At 47.2% G+C, this 22,117-nt stretch overlaps 1 protein-coding gene across 1 annotated transcript in view; it reads left to right on the plus strand.

The window, feature by feature from the left end:
* The first annotated feature begins 694 nt into the window (after window positions 1-694).
* Window positions 695-22,117, plus strand: part of LOC143831508 (C-type lectin domain family 2 member B-like) — a 58,200-nt gene continuing 36,777 nt past the window's right edge. Inside the window, exon 1 of the mRNA XM_077324544.1 lies at window positions 695-977. The gene's annotated coding sequence lies outside the window, so the exon portion shown is untranslated. The remainder of the gene's footprint in view (window positions 978-22,117) is intronic.

The raw sequence follows: 22,117 nt of genomic DNA on the forward strand, positions 1-22,117 counted from the left end.
GAATTCAACACTACCTAGGTGTGCATAAACCTAACTAGGGTCAAAAGACCTCCTTTTGGGGCTGCCAACTTCCAGCTGAGTCACTAAAACCCACACCAAACCATGAGCTAGCACCCGTTGCATTACAGAATGCAACAGGCTTTACCACTAGTGAAGGTGAAGGTATCCCCTGTGCAAGCACCGGGTCATGTCTGACCCTTGGGGTGACGCCCTCCAGCGTTTTCATGGCAGACTCAATACAGGGTGGTTTGCCAGTGCCTTCCCCAGTCATTACCGTTTACCCCCCAGCAAGCTGGGTGCTCATTTTATCGACCTCGGAAGGATGGAAGGCTGAGTCAACCTTGAGCCGGCTGCTGGGATCGAACTCCCAGCCTCATGGGCAAAGCTTTCAGACGGCTGCCTTACCACTCTGCGCCACAAGAGGCTCATTTACCACTAGTACCTAGAATAAAACTTGCTTGTTCTTAAAGTTGTCCCTGGACTCAACCTTAGTGCTTCCTTTTTCTGTGCCTCTTTTCACTCTGCCATAAAATCTCCACCAGAGGTCAGACTCTGATGTTAAATATTCTTCTTCTCAATCTTGAAACCTGAGCTGGGCTTCAGGGGGCCGGTCCTCTTTTCCCAAGAATCACCTGATGTTGATTCCTCCAGACTCTCGTTCTATTGTCCTCCGGAAAGCATCTTAGCAGCCGTCAAAACAATGGATTTTCAAAGTAAAGTTGTTCTTCGGCCTCCTGGATTCACGACGACAGTCTGTCCCCGTTGGTCTGCTTTCGGGACTGGCAGGATATTCGCCATGCTCCTCATTTTACATTGTCAGCATCTATTAACTGGACTCTTGTAAACCATGGAAGAAAAGTGGAACTGCAACTTCAGCCTTCAGGCAAAATACCAAAGAAGAGGTGAAGATATCCGATGTCTTCTTCCATCGGCAGCTAAGATTTGTTTATGAGGTTTCTGCTGTGTTTAGAGAGAAGGTAGGGAGCCATTCTTTGCACTATCAGCTTCCTTTCTCTGGTATTTCTCTTCCTAATACATTTGCATCCTGCAGTGTAGCAGGGGAGGGGAGTTTATGCCGACTGTGTTTCTTCCAGGACTCCTGAAGTGATGAACTTCCCCTTAAAAGAAACTTCAAAATGTAATTCCTACTGAAGCTTTCATTATCTAAAGCTGGCTTCTTCAGATTGAGAGAGGGCTGCTAGTTCTGGGTTGAAATTGCTGGAAACTTTGGGGGGAGGGGGACCTGGGGAGGGTGAGGTTTGGGAAGCAGAATAAGGCCATGGAGACCAATTTCTAAGGCAGCCATTTTCTCCAGGGTGTAAACTGCATGGAGCTTTTATTCCAACCCCAGGTCGATTCAGTCCCTGCCCTCTACACAGAATGCGATTTCCGTTTGGATTTGGGGCGATTTAAATTTTCCTTCTGCAGCAAGAAGGATTGATCCAGAGTGACCCTACCTTTATTGTGCGATATCTTAAGAGTGCTTTTAATGCTCAATATAGTTTAAAATCTGGATTGGGAAACCAAGCTCCATGGTAGAGAACCTGATAGGCCACACCTGGTCATGTGACATGCTTGCCTTAAAGGAGAAGCCCCTAATTTCTCTCAACTTCTGTCGGTCCTAGATTTTTCTTACCTCCTCTGCCTTTTTCGATCTTCTCCCCCCCCCCCCTCCAAGAAAAGAAAGAGGTTCCCTGCCTGGCTCCTCTCCCCCCCCTCAAGAAAAGAAAGAGGCTTGGCTCCCCCCCTTCTGAACTACGCTAACCATGTGTAGAAGACTTTCCTGTTTCAACGGGGAGGGAGGGGGAGAGGAAGACCCGAGTTCAAAGCGATCTGAATTCAACAGGATTGACAATGGAATAAAGAAAGTAAGTGCAGACTCTGCCCAAGACGGACTCTGCCCAAGACAGGCAGCTGATTTATGTTGGGTGGAGGCCAGTTGTAATTCCAGAAGATCTCCAGCAATCACCTGGAGTTGTCAGCCCTAAAACCATTTAAGCCCCTGATCCTCTCCCCCATCTTGTAGCAGATTTCCCTAAGAATTGTGCACACTGTGCTTTTTCAGTCCTAAATCTACCGCTAGTCAGCGTGGAATTCCACCCATCAAGCAACTTTACTTCCTCTCTGCAGTGTTTTCTTTATCTGAAATACGCCAGGGGGTGCTAGGTGGTTAGTTAGTCGGCTGCCGAGGCTTTATGCCCCAAACCTCAGCCTGACACACAAAGAGAGACAGGCAGTGGACGCTGAGGCTTGGCACCCTTTTGTGGCCCCATTTCCAAATTGGAAGGAATACTTGCAACTCTAGGGCCACCAACCTCCAGGTGGGGCCTGGAGGTTTACCAGAATGACAGCTCATCTCTAACCTATAAAGATCAGCTCCCCAGGCAGAAACGGCTGCTTTGGAGAGTGGTCTCAGATGTTGTCCTCTTTTGAAGCTCCACCTCCAAACCTTGACTTCACATGGTTTGGCTAGCACAGTCTGTTGCTTGGCGGGTGATGTCTGCCCTTCTGAAGCCTGAGGCCTACTGCTGGCAACTGCAGTCCCTGTTGTTGTCTGCAAGGATAAGTCATTGCCTAATACAGGTGGCACCTGCTTCCCTTCAAAGTTTCACTGTCTACTTTCCTGTAAACCAGGAGTAGTCAAACTGCGGCCCTCCAGATGTCCATGGACTACAATTCCCAGGAGCCCCTGCCAGAGTTTGCTGGCAGGGGCTCCTGGGAATTGTAGTCCATGGACATCTGGAGGGCCGCAGTTTGACTACCCCTGCTCTAAACCCTTTGTATGTGATTCCTCAAGCTAACTCCACTTGAGATTCTAGCCACTTCTGCCTTTGATTTTGTAGGACCTTCCTGGCAAATACTGATTTTTATTTACCAGGCCAGGCTTGAGCAAAGTCACTTCAGACTCTCTCTAGCCAGTTACTTGTTCACCATTTATAGTTACGGGCTCTAAAATCAGGCTTTTTCTACCAGGGTTTCATGAAACTGTGGGGTTTTTTTTGACAGCGCTGGTGGGCTTTCCAAAATGCGTGGGAGATAATTAATTTAAATTGTTTAAAAACAATTGTTAAACGTTTATTGAGTGATTTGACCATGTATGGTCATGTCAACCCCTCCCCCCCACCCAAAGTGGCCAATGATGGGCCTGGAGGGGATGGGAAGGGGCGGGGCCTTGAGTGGGCGTGTACACAGCTCTGCTTCCCTACCATATTCTGCATGATCTCACCACTTCTGGGATTTCTTGAAGCTTGAAGAATATTTCAGGGGGTTTCTCCATGGTACAAAAGTTGAGAAAGGCTGCTCTTGATATTCCTTATTTAGATCTTGCGCTTTCCAAACTTGCAGGACTCTTCCTGGTCTGTCTGCACTTTATAGAGCCATTCTAAACAGACATACACACTTCTAAGTTCATAGAAGTCCATAAACTCAGATGGGTGTAAATCCTGCTGAAAATGGCACGGGCTCGTAGTTGTTATGTATCTGGGTCTCTCATAAGGAGTGGCGAATCACAAGGCAGCAGTAACACAATGTGTATATTCAGTTATTTTCAATAAGATCTTATGTAGAGCTAGGTAATGGCCTAGCCTTTCAGGCCAAACCTGAATGCAGATAACCGAGGCTGCATTGTGCTAAATTTACTTTGTGTTGGTTATTTGTTACAGCATCTGGTTCTCCAGCATTCTTTCAACTTTCTGTGGTCAGTTCATCAATTTGGTACAAACCTCTGAACTTACACCCCGTAAGCCATAGCTGATTATTTTTATACGTATAACATTCTCTGTTCTCAAAATTGATAGTATATCCCTCTTTATCTGGTAAAGATATGGACAGAGTAGAAGATGCAAACTCCGAAATCGGAAATACATTTTTCAGATAAAGTTCATATGTTGGATCTGTTTAGTAACTGACAGGACAAAAATCCATTCCCTCTTTTTGTAGATTTAACGTAAAGGCCATTTCCTATGAAAACAGTCCTTTCTGGAATATCAAACATTCTAAAGAATTAAAAATGTGATTAGTTGATCCAGAATCCAAAATGAATCTTCCACAATATGCTTAATTAGAAAAGGTTTTTTTTGAACAGTTCCGGCATTTTGCATATATTTTAATGGTGCTTTTGAAACATCTGTTGATTCATCAGTGTGGAGCAGGGGCAGTCAAAGTGTGGCCCTCCAGATGTCCATGGAGCAAATGCTGGCAGGGGCTCATGGGAATTGTAGTCCATGGACATCTGGAGGGCAGCAGTTTGACTACCCCTGGTCTGGAGGGCAAACAGCTGACTAACGGTCAGGCAGTGTTGAGTTTACTGTCACAAGTTGTGTTTTCAGTGTGATGCATAACCATGTTATGTGATCTTGTGACTTTTAACAATCTTATTTAGCACCATCTCTGATAATTTGTACCTGTTTGATGTAAACTGCCCTGAACCTTCGGGGAGGGCGGTATATAAATAGAATAGAATAGAATAGAATAGAATAGAATAGAATAGAATAGAATAGAATAGAATAGAATGAATGAATGAATGAATGAATGAATGAATGAATGAATGAATGAAACTTTGGGTCCCACTTTCACAGCCAGGGTTATTGTCAAAAGTCATATATCTTGGGTTCCACTTTCACTGCCTAAATTTCCTTGGAAGGAAAGATTCTCAGAAGCACCCAGTTGGCCACTGCTCAAAATAGTTTTGTGTCACTTGGGGTAGGATTATGAAATCAGTATTGTAAAATCCCCTTTGGCATGCTGTCACATGCCTATCCAAAGGACGAGGGTAAAGAACTCCCATTAGCTGTGCCCTCCCAGCTGTCATGAGCTTGTAAGTACCTGTATTAACATTTATAGGGCTGAACCTAAGAGCCTCTTGTGGCGCAGAGCGGTAAGGCAGCAGTCATGCAGTCTGAAAGCTCTGCCCATGAGGTTGGGAGTTCGATCCCAGCAGCCGGCTCAAGGTTGACTCAGCCTTCCATCCTTCCGAGGTCGGTAAAAGGAGTACCCAGCTTGCTGGGGGGTCAACAGTCATGACTGGGGAAGGCACTGGCAAACCACCCCGTATTGAGTCTGCCATGAAAATGCTAGAGGGCGTCACCCCAAGGGTCAGACGTGACTCAGTGCTTGCACAAGGGATGTCTTTACCTTTAGGGCTGAACCAGGATGGAAAATGCAAAGCAGAAATATTTGAATAAACAAAGTCAGATGCCACGCTCCTATTTTGTTTGCTATCTAAAGATGAGCGAGGAACAAAATATTCAAAACGTGAATTATAATGGACTACCCTCACAAAGCAGAGAGCACCCTCATGTCCAAGGGGTGCTCCGCACCGGGGGCTAGCACAGTTTCATTTGGATAAGATGCAGTCAGTCTCCTGATGACCTTACTGCCCTTTAAAAGCAACCAGGGAGAGGGGTACATTGGACTGGGGGCTTAGTGCTGAGGGAAACAGGTTTAACCCTTTCCCCTATACCAGGAGTGGCCAAACTGTGGCTGTCCAGATGTCCATGGACTACAATTCCCATGAGCCCCTGCCAGGAAAATGCAGTTTGGCCACCCCTGCCCTATACCATTCTCCTTAGAACAACATCCGATGGGGTAACCTATGCAAGTCCTCCGTAGAGATTCAGACATATTGCCAACGCCAGAAACAGCCCAGCAGCCTTCTCCCTACCACCTCGGCCCAATGCAGTTAAGTTAAAATGAGCTTATCTCTCTGGACTCCAATTGCTACCATATGTGATGAGCCTCAGCCAGCTGCCTGCTTCCCACCCGTCCCCCACATCTCCCAAAGGCCAAGCTGCTTGGGAAAGGCCATAGTGGAGCTACCTACTTCCCATACATCCCATCTCCCAAAGAGAGGCTGGGCAGGGAAGGCCATGGAATTGGGGACTGTTTCCTTCCCGCCCACTTCCACATATCCCAAAGGCCAGGCTTGGTAGGGAAGCCACTGGGGGGGGGGGAGGCTACTTCCTTCCCACTTATCCTCCACATCTCCCAAAGTCCAGGCTAGGCAGGAAAGGTCGCAAGGGTGGCTGCCCCCCCCCCAATATCTTCCGAAGGACAGGCTGGACAGATAAGGCTATGGGGTCTGCCTCCTTCACACCCAACCCACACATCTCCCAAGGGCCAGGATGGGTGGGGAAGGCTGCTGGATCCCCCAGCCCCTATGAGGAGAGGGAGGGTGGGAGGAAAGCAGAGAGCACTCTGGTGACCAGCTGCAGGGTGAAGAGGATCTTACATTGGGAGTGAATGATCCTTTAGACATTACAGTCCCCCAGACTCCAAGAATTACTCAAGTTCTGATATTACTGCTCAGTCGGAATAGCTTTATCAGTGCCGTAGAGCTGCGGTCCCCAACCTCCGGTCCGGAGACCAGTCCTGGTCCGTAGATCAGTCGGTACCGGGCCACGGCTCCTCCTCGTCCTCCTCCCCGGCTGCTGCCTCGGGGGCTGCCCTGCCACTCTTCTGCCAGCTCACCTTTGGTGCTCTCCAGGAGCTACCATGGCTGGGGCTCTCCCTCGCCGTGGCACTGTGCAGCAGCTGCTGGCAGCGCCCCCCAGCGGGCGGCGAGAAATCAGGGGTGCCGGCGGGAAAGCAATTGGAGCAGGGGCTCAGGCAGCGGCGGTGACATCCCTCGGCAAAAGACTACCCCTCCTCCCGGGCCTCAGTAAAATTGTCAAGCATTGACCAGTCCCCAGTGATAAAAAGGTTAGGGACCACTGCTGTAGAGAGACCAAGGTCATCCAGCTGGCTGCATATGGAGGAGGAGTGGGGAATCAAACTTGTCTCACCAGATTAGAATTCAGTAATCCTAACCACTACACCCAAGCTGGCTCTCCAAGCTGAATCACCCATTCCCAATGCACGAACCACTTACAAGCCCCACCTGCCAGGACTCTCTTCTTTCCGGAACCGCAAATTTGTCATTGGGACAAGTACACTAAAGGCTAAATCAGTTGTTCTACTGTTTGCAGATTTGATCTGCAAGCCTCCTCGGGAGCCATTCAGATTGGAGAATAATAAAAAAATTAATAAACACTGCAATTAGAGGGCGTTCTCTGTTACTTGGTACCTGGTGGAGATAACAAAGCAACCCATGAGGTTGTCACACATGCCTCAGCTGCCTGGAGAATTAAATAAGAACAGGTGTTTTCCAAAGGCTGATAGGATACATGGGGGGGGGGGGGGTTCAGTCCCCGGATCTCCAGCTGAAACGACCAGGCCCTGTGTACGTTAGTGTGTGTAAGTGCCATCAAGTCTCTTCCGACCCGACAACTCTATGAATCCATGACCTCCAAAATGTCCTAACATTTCATTTTGGATTGGCTCTTCATAGGGTTTTCAAGATAATGAGGAGAACTGGTTGACCATTGCCTTCTCCTGCGCAGTACTAACCAGGGTGAGCTGTAGTGGCACCATGGTTGTCTATGAAAGATCTTCCAAAGTGTCATCCTCCACTATTGCTGCTGCCCGGTACCTATCCTTCAAAGATTCCTCTGCCCCCATCACCAATGGAATGTCTCCTCAGCTGATGTAGCTGGTGATCCCTGAAGGAAGGGGCTGCATCTTTGCCTGGTGTCTCACCTGTGACGGTGGCTCTTAAAGGTAAAGGTAAAGGTATCCCCTGTGCAAGCACCAGGTCATGTCTGACCCTTGGGGTGACGCCCTCTAGCGTTTTCATGGCAGACTCAATACGGGGTGGTTTGCCAGTGCCTTCCCCAGTCATTACCATTTACCCCCCAGCAAGCTGGGTCCTCATTTTACCGACCTCGGAAGGATGGAAGGCTGAGTCAACCTTGAGCCAGCTGCTGGGATTGAACTCCCAACCTCATGGGTAAAGCTTTCAGACTGCATGTCTGCTGGCTTACCACTCTGCGCCACAAGAGGCTCTTAGCAGTGTCTAAACTCCTTATGGTAATTCTCTCAGCTTCACTGACACACACAATAAGAGGCAGGATTGGGCCGTAGGAGATTTAAAGAGGCTTTTGCCTGAAAGCCTGCTGGACAGCGGCTGAGTAGCCAATACTAACCTGGGTGGATTGAAAGTCTGATTCCATTTCATGTAGTTTCATGTTTGACTTGATTACGAGAAATACTGTGCTAACCTTAGACTTGTTAATGTGTGACTGGAGTTCCTGCATATCATAACTGGAGTTCCTGCACCCTATTGTTTTTCCAGCTGTGTTGCTCTCTTGACTGTGGACTTCCCCCACAGCCACAACAAGACAATGAAGTTAGTCAACTGAAGGGAAAAACCTGAAGGCTTACTAAGACCTTTGCCAAGCAGGAAGAGGCCTAGTGACAGTTTTAAGAGTCTTCGGGGCCTGACAGTTGCTTTCTGTGTAACTCCAGTCCAAACAAAAATGTACAGCAATTGTCCAGGCTATTTCAAATCATTAATGGATCTTTTTATTTCTTCTTTTTATAACAATTCAAAACTTTGTAAATCATCCAAAATCACAACCAAAACGGGTTCCTAGGTAAACAATATCCCGTTTTCCCAAACTTCCTCAGTGATTGTGATCCTATAAAAATGATAATGTTATAATAAATAATATAACCAAAATCTCCAATTACCACCTAATCACAGCATTTAAGAATCAAAACGTGCTTTCGCATTTTCTTAATGTTTTCACTACTCCATATTAATTATCCCAGGGGCCCCCCCTGCTCATCAGGCTAGGCCTAACGACTATCAGTTGCCAAAAGGAATTGACAGTTCGTTTGTTTGCTGTGGCCTGCCCATGGAAACGAAAGCTATTACTGAAAGAACCTGGCTTCTCAGTGAGACGAATATGAACACGGGCAGGCAGCTGTGGGCCTCCTCACTCCTGCAAGGCCCAGCCAAGGTCCCTCCTGGCAACTGGGGGGGGGGGATGAGGGGGAACTTAACCGGGAGCTGTGGGAGGCCCAGGTAATGTTCCAGCTGCTGTTTGAATATTATCTTTTCAATATGTTATCTGAGTGTCCAAGGCATACATTGCAGCAGGGGCCATCTGGTCTCTGTGTGCATAGGCAAAAATAAAAATGACAGAGACGCCTTTTACATAGTGATATGGAGCCTTTATGAGCCTCTTGTGGCGCAGAGTGGGAAGGCAGCCATCTGAAAGCTTTGCCCATGAGGCTGGCAGTTCGATCCCAGCAGCCAGCTCAAAGTTGACTCAGCCTTCCATCCTTCCGAGGTCGGTAAAATGAGTACCCAGCTTGCTGGGGGGGTAAACGGTAATGACTGGGGAAGGCACTGGCAAACCACCCCGTATTGAGTCTGCCATGAAAACGCTAGAGAGCGTCACTCCAAGGGTCAGACATGACTCGGTGTTTGCACAGGGAATACCTTTTTATGGAGCCTTTATTACAAGGAAATCCATTTGAGACAGGGTAGGGTAGAGATAGGGTAGCCAAAGTTACCAACAAGATAGTTTTAGAGAGGAGCAAACCAACTATGTCATTGGAAGGCAAGATATTACGGCTCAAGCTCACTTACTTTGGACCCATCATGCGGTCAAACTCGTTAGAAAAATCATTAATGCTCAGCATGGTCAGTAGCCAAAGGAAACGTGGTCGCCAAAGGATCCGCTGGCTCAACATGATCAAAGCCGATACAAGGATGACCATAAACCAATTAAAAGAGGCAGCAGAGACAGGGGCGCATGGCGAAGACTTTCCTATAGACTCACCGAGGGTCGGACACGACTGAACGGATAACATCACATCATCAGGGTAGAGATAGAGTTCTAATCTGTTCTAACTAACAAGGATGGACAGAGATGCAGGAAGCACGTCCAATTCTCTTGAAGCATGGTGCCAAGAAGATGGAGAACAGGCAAAGTGCATGGAGAGAAGTTGTCAAAAAAGGAAGGAATAGTAGTCCATGGACATCTGGAGGACCACAGGTTGACTACCCCTGCACTATACAACACAAACCCTCCTTCTCCTTTTTTTGTTTTGTCCTTAAAAGGTCACACACTATTTATTGTCATTCGAGTTCATCTTGAATTTAGTGAGTTTTATTTTTGCTTTGGCTTAACCGGGTTATCTGCAACCTGTCAGAATCTCAGTTCGGTGACCTCCAATAGCCATCCTGACATCCACCAAGAAGCCACCTAGGAGAACTGGTAGTGAGACAGAGTGGCGTCAAGGATAGAGATGGGGCCACATTCTACACTAGGGGTCCCCGAGGGGGTGCCTCATGGCAGTTGTCAATTCCTTTTGTGGCACCCGCCTGCTTAAAAAGTGGGTGGGGCTTATGCTCAGTAGGCCTTCCGATTGGCCACTGGAAATCCAATGGGCTGTGCAGATAACCACAGCACAAGGATCTTTACTGCATGACTGAAGGTAGAAGAAGAGCTGTTTTCTTACGCCCCATTTTTCAGTACCTGAAGAATGCCCAAAGTGGCTTACAAATTTTTCCACACAACAGACACCCTGTGCAGTAGGTAGAGCCAAGAGAGCAGGGAGACCGGCGGAACATAGTGACAGATACTCTTATAATTACTCTCAAGTTCCACAATTGGGAACAGTATCTGCCCATTTAATCTTTAATCTTGGCATTTCTATTCCCTTTACTATTTTCCCACCAGAATTGAGCATGCACGATTGACATCCTTATAAACTTATAAATTTAGCTGCCTGTTTCTGTCAGGCCCTTATATCTGGTAAACAGCTTCATTATGCTGTATACTAATCTGTGACATAATCTCTGCCTGTATATATGTCGTGGAAATTTCCATCTCGTTGTCTGATGATATGTGCTGTACACACGAAAGATCAGGCGTTGAAATAAGACTTTGTTGGTCTTAAAGGTGCCATTGAACTAGAAATTTGTTTTGCAACTTCAGGATTTCAAACCTCTGACATAAGCAATCCAAAGCCAGCACAGCTGTCTTAATTAGGCCACACGCATCACTAAAGGCTCTGGGTCTGATGTCTCATGACTTTTACTGAAACTAGAAGGATACAAAACACAAAAGTCTTCTTCCAGGGTCAGTTAGGATTCATAAATACATCTTGTTATTTTCATAACAATCCAGTGGACCACAGCCTTGCATAAGAATTCCTTAAGGAGTTCTGTTTAGTCTAGATTTTCGAAACAGTTAACATACTGTGGAAGGGCGTATTTTACAGATCCGGAACCTACCCCTTCTGCAAACACAGATTTTCCATCTGCCACATTTAGAGCCTCTCTTCTGTCCTCGTGCCTTCTTGTTGTCTGGGACCCAGGGCTTTTGTCCTGCCCGCTGGTCATCGTGGGCCTGGGGTCTCTAATAGCATGCTGCCGTCCCATCTCTAGCAAGTGGCACTTCATTTTCTCTTTCCAAATCAGGAAGTTGATTTTTGCGTAGGTACTTATGCTGAATGTTGCAGGAAACTGCCATTTTCTGCTTCTCCTGATCTATCATTTTGCAACCTGAATGCTGACACTGGGCCCATAACCCTGGTGGCAGAGTTTAGGTCAGAGGTGGGCAAACTGTGGCCCTCCAGATGTCCATGGACTACAATTCCCATGAGCCCCTGCCTGAATGCTGGCAGGGTCTCACAGGAATTGTAGTCCACGGACATCTGGAGGGCCACAGTTTGCCCACCCCTGGTTTAGGTGACGCAAAGGAGCAGAGCACTAGGCTGCTTAAAATAATATAATAAGTTTTTTTTTAAATTATGAATAGAAATAACTATAGATAGCGTCAGGAGAGGACAGCAATTTCTGTCTATCTGTTGTCTGCAGTCTTTCTGTCGGTTCTGCTGTTCTCGAGGCAAACAGGGAGAAAGAATGCACAGTGGAGCAGGGAGTCTCTCATTGAGCAGATCAGGACACTGGAGGAGATTATTTGAAAAAAAAATTCAGACATTTCCTATTCTAACTATGTTAAATATATATCTCCACCAATGCCCCCTGCAGGACATTCTTTTTATGTTTCTGAATCATGCATGCTGCAAATTTTGCAGCTTCTAACACATTCGTGGGTCCTCAGTCTTGCAAATAGTTCAGGGCGGTTGAGTTTCTGTTCTTATCTTTTATCTGCTATAGAACTTTAGTGCTTCCTCGTTCTCCACCTTTGCTTGCCTAAGATGAAAACAGATTGTGTTGCTGCTCCCAGCATACAATAAGAAGAAGATAAGCATTAGCACCTTAGAAAACGATCTTAGCCTGGTTAGCTTTTTGCCTCTTATCTGAAATAATACTGGCATTAGTAGCCCCTCCTCAGTAGCTTCAGTTCTTCAGTGCCTGCACATGATTCAAACACATTGAGGGTGCCGCCCTGGTTTTTGTTGTTGTTTTCATTTTTAAAATAAATTGCATTCTGCTAAAAATCTTGTTTCTATCATTTGTACCTGGATGTTTTTGTAAGCTGCTTTGGATCTGCCTCAGGAAGAAAAGCAGAGTGTTCAATTCTACAAATAAATAAATACAATATTTACTGGAGTATCTTGGTCTGGGGATTGGCTGGGCTGAAATCCCATGGCCGCGATGTGGTTCATTTATGCTGTTTCAGAAAATATTATTTTAAATCTTTTCCTGCAACTGAGTGGGATAGGATTGTTGAGAGGAGGGGCATTATTTTCCCGCTGCAAAGGACCATCTACACCAAAGATGGGCGCATTGTGGTGCCCATTCACCTCATGGTTCCTGCTGACACCATTCTTGGTGCCCCACCAAATTTTTTTTAGAAAGGGGATGGGACCAGGCTATTGGCCATTGGAGTGTTGATGGACTGTGCAGATTTTAATTTTCTTTGTAATGTTGCTTTAGCAGCAGCTGCCAACCAAGGCCACCTTGGCTTAGTTTCTGAGATCTGACAACCCCAGGCTAGCCTGGGCCACCCCAAGTCAGGTCAAAGAGCTCAAGAGGAAGAGATGGCAGACTGGATGAAAAAACACACACTCATAAATTACCATCATAATGAGTAGTTCCAGGTACAACTTGCTCTTGAAATGAAATACAGTACATACCATTCTTTTAAAAAAGCAAACATGTACCAGGAACTACTCAGCCTAAGGCCTATGATGGCAATTTATGTCTGTTATTGAGCTGTGCCATCTGCTCCAGCCACCGTCACCCAGCAACTGAAATATCCAAATGCAATGAGAATATATGTTTATTCTCCCTCCATTTTTTAATAGTCAGCAAACATGGAAAGTGGAGCATATCTAATATTGCTGCATGGCAACGCCAGCAAATGTATTCTTCTTTGTAGGTTTTGAACAGCCGGGCAGAAGTAAATCTTCTGGTTGTAGAAGAAGAAGAGTTGGTTCTTATATGCCGCTTTTCTCTACCTGAAGGAGGCTCAAAGCGGCTTACAGGGGCCTTCCCTTCCCTTCCCCCACAACACACACCCTGTGAGGTGGGTGAGGCTGAGAGAGCCCTGATATCACTGCTCGGTCAGAACAGCTTTCTCAGTCCTGTGGCGAGCCCAAGGTCACCCAGCTGGCCGCATGTGGGGCAGTGCAGAATCGAACCCGGCGTGCCAGATTAGAAGTCCTCCCTCCTAACCACTACACCAAACTGTGCCTGAAAGCCTGCATTTTGGATGGTGGGGGTGGCTGAATGGATCATGAAGGCTCTTCCAGTGTTTGCACATTTATAAAACAAGCAGTTAAATTATCCCTTTTCACCTCCAGACACCACTGAGGTCTCATCCCTGCCCCAGCAGGGTCTGCATGACCTGTCCTGACAGCCAGCATTCAAAGGGATCACAGGGAAAGCATCTGTGGACAGAATGTGGGCGAACAGTGACATTTGCATGCGACGTTTGAGACAACAGGGATGGCGTCTTGTTGATGGGAACAACGCAAGGAGAAGAGTAGGGGCGCCGGTTTCTATCACTGAAGCCAAATGGGGATTGAAGGCTTAAATTCCCTCATCCCTTCCTCTGTGGGCCTGTTGTGAATTGCCTGTGTACTAAGCCCTTTTTCTTTTCAGTAAACTTGATGCCATTTCTTCTGAGAGAGGTCCAAGACAGGATTAGATGCTAGCCTGTCCTGACACGTTGAGGGCTTTTGTGTTCTGGCAGGTATGTAATGCTGTCATCCCCACGAAGCTTTTAAGCTGTCATGCTTGGCATAATTTACGGTGTAGCCTTGTAATTACCGGTGACTTCAACTTCCTTGACCTGTGCTGGGAGACAAACTCCGCTTGGCCATACTCGACTAAATGTTAACCAGCAGGCAAGAGCTGGTAGATGGGGTGAAAGTGGAAGGGTCGCTAGGGGGAAGTGGCCTTGTTCTCCTAGGATTCTTTTTGCTGTGCAGGACCAAGGAAGCTTGTAGCCAGATGTGTATGTTCGATTTTAGGAGGGCAGACTTTAATAAACTCGGCAGCACGATGAGAGTCATTCCACAAGCCCGAATGCTGGAAGGGAGAGAAGCAAGTGAAAGGTGGGTTCTCCTAAAACAAGACCTCTTGCACATTCAAGCCATCACTGTTCCAACAAGATGGTAACACGGGTAGGGGACTCAAGAAGCCAGTGTGGATGAACAGGGAATTCCGTTGTGGGCTAAGGAAGAGGAAGAAAATGTTCAAGAAATGGAAGGAAGGATAATCCTGTAAATTCCCTCTTCCCTTCCTTTGTGGGCCTGTTGTGAATTGCCTGTGTACTAAGCCCTTCTTCTTTTCAGTAATCTTGGTGCCATTTCTTCTGAGACAGGTCCAAGAAGAATATCTGAGGGATGCTAGGTCCTGTAGGCCAGCCATTCAGAGTGAGCTGAGTATGGTCAAGGAGTCTCGCTACACGAAGAAAAGCTTCTTCAGCTACGTGAGGAGAGTTTGGTGAGAGCCAGTTTGGTGCAGTGGTTAGGAGTGCGGACTTCTAATCTGGAGAGCTGGGTTCAATTTTGCGCTCCCCCACATGCAACCAGCTGGGTGATCTTGGCCTCACCACGGCGCTGATAAAAACTGTCCTGACCGAGCAGTGATATCAGGGCTCTCTCAGCCTCATGCAACTCACAGGGCGTCTGTTGTGGGGGGAGGAAAGGGAAAGCGACTGTAAGCTGCAGGTAGAGAAAAGTGGCATATAAGAACCAACTCTTCTTCAAAAGCTAGGTAGAAGAGTCAACAGGCCTTCTGTTGAGTAAAAATAGAGAAACTCTAACATAGGACAGATGGAAAGCAGAAAGTCTCAGTGCCTATTTTCCCTCAGTTTTTTCCTTGAAGAAGAGAACAGGCTTGTCGGTGAGGCAAGGCCTTTGGGCTGCTGGTTGCCATGGCTGCCAGAGAAGTGAGGAGGGACATGACCGTGCTGGATGAGTAGCTATTCCCCAGCCAGCCAGTGTGCACCCAGAGCCGTCATTGAGTGGTTACACACATACTTCAAGAGTTTAATCTTAAGAACACAAGAGTTCTCAGTGTCACACATCCGCTGGGCTTTGTGGTTTGACAGCAGATGTGGAGCAGTTAAAAACTAGTTTGTGATAAAACATGAAACAGGTCTAATCTACAAGGCCACCAGCAGGGGAGGGGAGGGGAGGGAGGGGTTGTATGGTTGACAGATCCAGGCTGCAAAACCCCTGGAGATATTTGAATATAGAGCCTGGGTAAGACAGGCGTGGGAAGCACAAGCTACCTCCCTGTGGTTGCCATGACATGTGAACAGGCACATGTAGGCCTCGTCCTGCAAGAACGTGAACCTTGACAGTTTTGCATGGTTTGTAGACGACATGCGACTGTAGTTCTGAAAATGTGATACAAACTGAGAAAGCCAAATGGATATGAGACTGAACCGTATTATTCAAAACTTGATTTCAAAGTGATTTCTGCTTCCCTTCTGAAACTTTCTGTTCCCCTACAGTAAGTGCCAAAATGGGACTTCCCCAAAAGGTCACGAAAGAACAAAAGATAGGGGTGGGGGATAACCCAGAGGGTGGTTGGAATCCTCTGGAGGACTTTTGGAGTTCTGGCCCCACGGGTGGATCTCCTGATGGCACCTGGGTTTGGGCCACTGTGACACAGTGTTGGACTGGGCGGACCAATGGCCTCATCCAACATGGCTTCTCTTATGTTCCTAACCTGTTTCAGTTCTCAACTGATGGTAACTGCAAATTCTTGAAACCCCAGCTATACTGTGCATATGCAAAACATTAGCATTCAGCTGCACATGAAACCAACAGCGAGCATTGCTTGGCTTATGTGCTTCAGCAGCCATTCAAACCATGGGGGGAGGGGCAGCACAGGTGGTAGTGCGCGACCCAGCGCCCACGTGCATGCATGCGCCGACTGGTGTGCAGCCCCTCCCCCCATGTTGCGGCGCTAACCGCTTCGGGCTTGAATGGCTTCTGAAGTGGCCAAAGTGCACAAGCCTAAGCGTCACTATTAGCATTCAGCTAATTCAAATGGGAAGAGCCTCTTGTGGCGCAGAGTGGTAAGGTAGCCGTCTGAAAGCTCTGCCCATGAGGCTGGGAGTTCAATCCCAGCAGCCGGCTCAAGGTTGACTCAGCCTTCCATCCTTCCGAGGTTGGTAAAATGAGTACCCAGCTTGCTGGGGGGTAAACATAATGACTGGGGAAGGCACTGGCAAACCACCCCGTATTGAGTCTGCCAAGAAAACGCTGAAGGGCGTCACCCCAAGGGTCAGACATGACTCGGTGCTTGCACAGGGGATACCTTTACCTTTTACCTTTAATTCAAATGGGCCTTTCAAAAGCAGGCCCTGGTCACGGCAAACACTTTCAGTGTCTAATAAGTATCTTTTACTCAGGAGCCAACCTTCTTCCAATGTAAGCTGCAGGGCCTGCTTTTGAAATATTAGAGGCCTCAAAAGAGTTTTCTCTGGCCTTCTGGTCCACAGAATGGACTATAGGTCTATAGTGTCCTGAATATATCATTTAGTGTAAACGAACCAAGCAGCTATAACTATTCTTGTATTTATTGTATATTTTGTGTGCCTATTATTTATTTGTTTCTTTTATTAATTACATTTATAGTCCGCCTGCCTCCTTGGGGGACTCGAGGCAGATTACATAAAAACCCATAAAGTCTCCCCACTTTAAAACCACCCACCCACAGGTAGCAGATAAATAAGGGGAGTCATTCACCCTCTCCATAACATCCACAAAGGAGTCAGTAGACCAGCGGTCCCCAACCTTCTTGCAGTCGGGGACCGCCTCCGAGGGTGGAAGAGAGCCGGCGGCCCAGCCGCCGTAGCTGCATGTAAACGCGCACGTGCAGTTGCCGCGGATGCACGTTTTCACCACTAGGTGGCGCTAACGCGCACACGCAGAGCTGCCACGCGTGCACATTTTTGCCAGCAGGGGGCGCAAATACGCATGCACAGCAGCTCCGCATGTGCGCGCTTGTGTCGCTGGCGTGCCGGCAGCCGTGCCTGCCTCTTCCCCCCCTCTCGCTGCGGGGGGGGGGAGGCAGGCGCGGCCGCTGGCAGCCCGGTAACATGGCCTTTGCGGCCCGGTACCGGGCCGCGGACCAGGGGTTGAGGACCCCTGCAGTAGACGATGTAGCGAAAAACCTGGGGGGAGGGGCAACACTCTTAAATGACCCAGCCTTAACCCAAGACCTGATGGTGGTCCATTTTATAGGCCTTGCGGAACTTTGACAGTTCCGTCATGGCCCTCAGCTCTTCCAGGAGCTCATTCCACCAGGTTGGAGCCAGGATCCAAAAGGCCGTGGCCCTGGTCAAGGCCAGGCATACCTCTCTAGGGTCAGGGACCACTAACATATTACTACCCGCAGAGTGCAAGGCCCTGTGAGGGGCATAAGCAGATAAGCGGTCCCTCAGATAGTCAGGGCCCAAGCCGTGTATGGCCTTAAAGGTCAAAAGTTGTGCTGGTTTTATTTGATGCTTGACCATTGATGAAGGCAGTAATGCCAAAACACGGCTGGTCAGTGGAAGCATTAGTATGCATTGATTTCATTGAGGCAATGCTATAAGCCAGTGGTCCCCAACCTGTGGGCAGCGGGCCAGTGCCGGGCCGCGGTTCCCTCTCCCCGCCCCCCCGCAGTAAAAACTTCCCAGGCCGCAAGCTTGCGGCCCGGGAAGCTTCTTACTGTGGGAAGGGGGAGAAGGAATCAGGGCTGCGCCTGCGCATTGCTCATGTGCAGCCGGGCCCGCACATGTGCACGTGCGGCCGGGCCCGCGCATGCGCACATGTGCCACGTGCAGCCGAAATCGCGCATGCGTGGAATTTTTGCGGGTGTGGCCGCGCATGCGCGATGCGTGGGCGGGGCAGTCGGCCTGCCGGTCCCCAGCCTAAAAAAGGTTGGGGACCACTGCTATAAGCATTGGGTTTGTAACTTAAAAATTAGTACTATATTTTTTGAAAAATTGTGTTCTGACCTTAGATAGGCTAACGTTCATTTTCATTATTTTGACCTTTTTAGGTTCTTGACTTTTGTTTGGGTCAGGATATGTTCTCCTTTTTGTTTTGGACCTATTTTCAAATACTACATAACTTACGTCTTTGGAATATTTCTGTGGGCAAAGTGCCTGTTTCCAGCCTTTGGAGATCATGAGATGAAAACATGATTTTCCTCGTGAGCCACACAAAAGCTTTTCCTAGTGCAGAAAAGAGTAGTGAATCAGAGTCACACTGAGCTCAAAGAGACCTCAGACAGCTATCCAGTCTCGCCCCCACCTTCTTGGATAAAATTCAGCAAACATGAAATAGTAAATAAATTGAGATCCAGCTGCAACTAATAAGCCACAACGTATAGAGGGAAGTCTATCTTGAAGGCAAAAAACAGACAAAAAATATTAAAAACTTACTAGTCAGAACAGACCATTTGTTGTTGTTGTGAAGTCGTGTCCGACCCATCGCGACCCCATGGACAATGATCCTCCAGGCCTTCCTGTCCTCTACCATTCTCTGGAGTCCATTTAAGTTTGCACCTACTTCTTTAGGGACTCCATCCAGCCACCTCATTCTCTGTCGATCCCTTCTTCTTTTGCCCTCAATCGCTCCCAGCATTATAGACCATTACAGACCCTTATACAGTTGTAAAGCAATCCCATTTGCCAAAGGGACACTTCAAATGTGGTTCTGCAATAGTTTCATTGAAGGTTCTGAGTTCCATCTCTCTACCTACAATATTACTCTTAAACATAATAGTTTTTCCAACTGTGCCAGTACTCATGTATTACATTTTATTTTATGTCCTTGTTCTTTAATTTACATTGGTAAAAGCACTCAAGCCATAAGAAAACGCCTAAGCGAGCATAAATCTCGAATAAAAATTGGTGTTCTTTCTGCCCCTATTGTCAAACTCTGTATAACCAAACATCGTAAATGGGAAGAATTGCGTTCTTATGTTTTTTTAAAAAATTGAAAAAGAAAGAAAAAGAAAATCTCCATTTTGGATATTTTATTGCCATATTAGTTTCCCAGTACATCTATATTTCTCTGTTGTTGGTAACTTTGGCTGTCCATGGTATTCGCAGCATTCGTCTCCAACACCATAATTCGAAAGCATCTATTCCCCTCCTGTCTTCCTTCTTCAGGGTCCAGCTTTCACACCCATAGGTTGTTATGGGGAAGACAACGGCGTTGACTAGCTGGCACTTTGTATTAAAGCTGATATCCTTACTCTTCCATTTTCGGTTCATGCCCAACATTGCGTTCTGGCCCAGTGTTATTCGCCGTTTGATTTCACGGCTGCATCCACCACTTTTATTGATCATAGAGCCAAGATAGATGAAATCATCAATACAATCATTGTTCTCATTGTCAATCGTGACTTTGGTGCTACTGCCAGTACTTGTCATGATCTTGGTCTTTTTGATATTCAGCTATAGTCCCATGTTTTCACTTTCTTCCTTTAGTCTCTTTATCAGGGTCTTCAGATCACGCTCCGATTCAGCAATGAGTGTTGTATCATAGAATCATAGAGTTGGAAGGGGCTATACAGGCCATCTAGTCCAACCCCCTGCTCAACGCAGGATTAGCCCTAATCATCCTAAAGCATCCAAGAAAAGTGTGGGCCATTTCGCACGGCTTCAAAATAGCACAATGGTTGCTAATTGGAAACGCTACTAATTTGCCATAACCCACGACGTTGTAGACAATCTGCAACAATCCTGAAACCGACCCGCCAAAAGCGCTTCGTTGTGGCGCTTTCAGGGTAATCCAGAAAAGTGGATTCACCCTCCGGATAGTGATACACTCCTGCAACCAATCTGCAACACTAGCGCTAAAGACCTGTGCGTTACCATTGTTGCTGGTTCTTCAAAGTCCCTCCCCCTGGCTCTCTACTCCAAACTTCCGGCGAAGCGATCGCCATTTTTTTTTCTCGGAGCGAACGGGGATAAACGCACCGGCGAGCCTCTTTCTGTTTAGAGGCTTCCCTGGCTTCAGTCCTTCACCTTTAGTCACTAAGCACAAACCACTTAAAAGCCCGTTTGCTGAAATAAAGTCCCTTTATTTTTTACACATAAATTCAGCCGAAAATCGAGCCCGTGAGAAGGGGGGGGGAATTTTTTTTTATCACTCGAGGCAGCGTGCAAACGATCATACAATCAAACGACAGCTCACATTAGGCAGCTGGATGGGTCTCTCCGTAGCAACGAATCTACACAGATTCGTTGCTATGGGTCTGTTGTTTTTTTTAAAAACCTTTCTTAAAGGGAAAGCGGCTGTTTGGGAGCATGCTAACGGCTGCCCATTGGCTGCTTGACGGCCAGGGGCGGGACGAGCTTGGCAATAGCGCTTCCTTTCTAGCGATTTCTGCCGAGACCGGAAGCCTGTGGGAAACGCTAAAAAACGCAACTGATTCCACTACAAAGCCAGGTGTGCAAAACGACGAATTCCACTATTTTAAATGGCGATTTTTCATTCAGTGACCAATTTGCAACAAAGATCCACGTGCGAAATGGCCCTGTGTATCCAACCTTTGCTTGAAGACTGCCAGTGAGGGGGAGCTCACCACCTCCTTAAGCAGGCTATTCCACTGCTGAACTACTCTGACTGTGAAAAACTTTTTCCTGATATCTAGCCTATATCGTTGTACTTGTGGTTTAAACCCATTACTGCGTGTCCTCTCCTCTGCAGCCAACAGAAACAGCATCCTGCCCTCCTCCAAGTGACAACCTTTCAAATACTTAAAGAGGGCTATCATGTCCCCTCTCAACCTCCTTTTCTCCAGGCTGAACATTCCCAAGTCCCTCAACCTATCTTCATAGGGCTTGGTCCCTTGGCCCCAGATCATCTTCGTCGCTCTCCTCTGTACCCTTTCAATTTTATCTACGTCCTTCTTGAAGTGAGGCCTCCAGAACTGCACACAGTACTCCAAGTGTGGTCTGACCAGTGCCGTATACAATGGGACTATGACATCTTGTGATTTTGATGTGATGCCTCTGTTGATACAGCCCAAAATGGCATTTGCCTTTTTTACCGCTGCATCACACTGCCTGCTCATGTTTAGTTTACAATCCACAAGTACTCCAAGGTCTCGTTCACACACAGTGTTACCTAGAAGCGTATCCCCCATCCAGTAGGCATGCTTTTCATTTTTCTGACCCAGATGCAGAACTTTACACTTATCTTTATTAAATTGCATCTTGTTCTCATTTGCCCATTTTCCCATTGTGTTCAGATCTCGTTGAACTCTGTCTCTATCTTCCGGAGTATTTGCCAGTCCTCCCAATTTGGTGTCATCTGCAAACTTGATGAGTAGTCCCTCCACCCCCTCATCTAGATCATTAATAAATATGTTAAAAAGTACCGGGCCAAGCACCGAGCCCTGAGGTACCCCGCTACTCACCTCTATCCAGTCTCATGAAACACCATTGACAAGAACTCTTTGAGTGCGGTTCTCTAACCAATTCCCTATCCACCTGACTATCTGAAAATCCAGATTGCAGTCCTTCAATTTATCCATCAGAACATCATGGGGAACCTTGTCAAAAGCTTTACTAAAATCCAAGTAAATGACATCAACCGAATTTCCCCGATCCAGCAAACCTGTTACTTGGTCAAAAAAGGAAACCAGGTTGGTCTGGCAGGACCTGTTGGAGACAAATCCATGCTGACTTCCTTGGATCACCAAATTGTCCTCCAGATGTTTGCAGATCGCTCCCTTTAATATCTGCTCCATTATCTTCCCCACAACAGAGGTCAGACTCACTGGTATGTAGTTTCCCGGGTCATCCTTCCTCCCTTTTTTGAAGATCGGAATAACATTTGCTCT

Source organism: Paroedura picta, chromosome 3, assembly GCF_049243985.1.
Source record: "Paroedura picta isolate Pp20150507F chromosome 3, Ppicta_v3.0, whole genome shotgun sequence".
Taxonomy (NCBI): Eukaryota; Metazoa; Chordata; class Lepidosauria; order Squamata; family Gekkonidae; genus Paroedura; species Paroedura picta.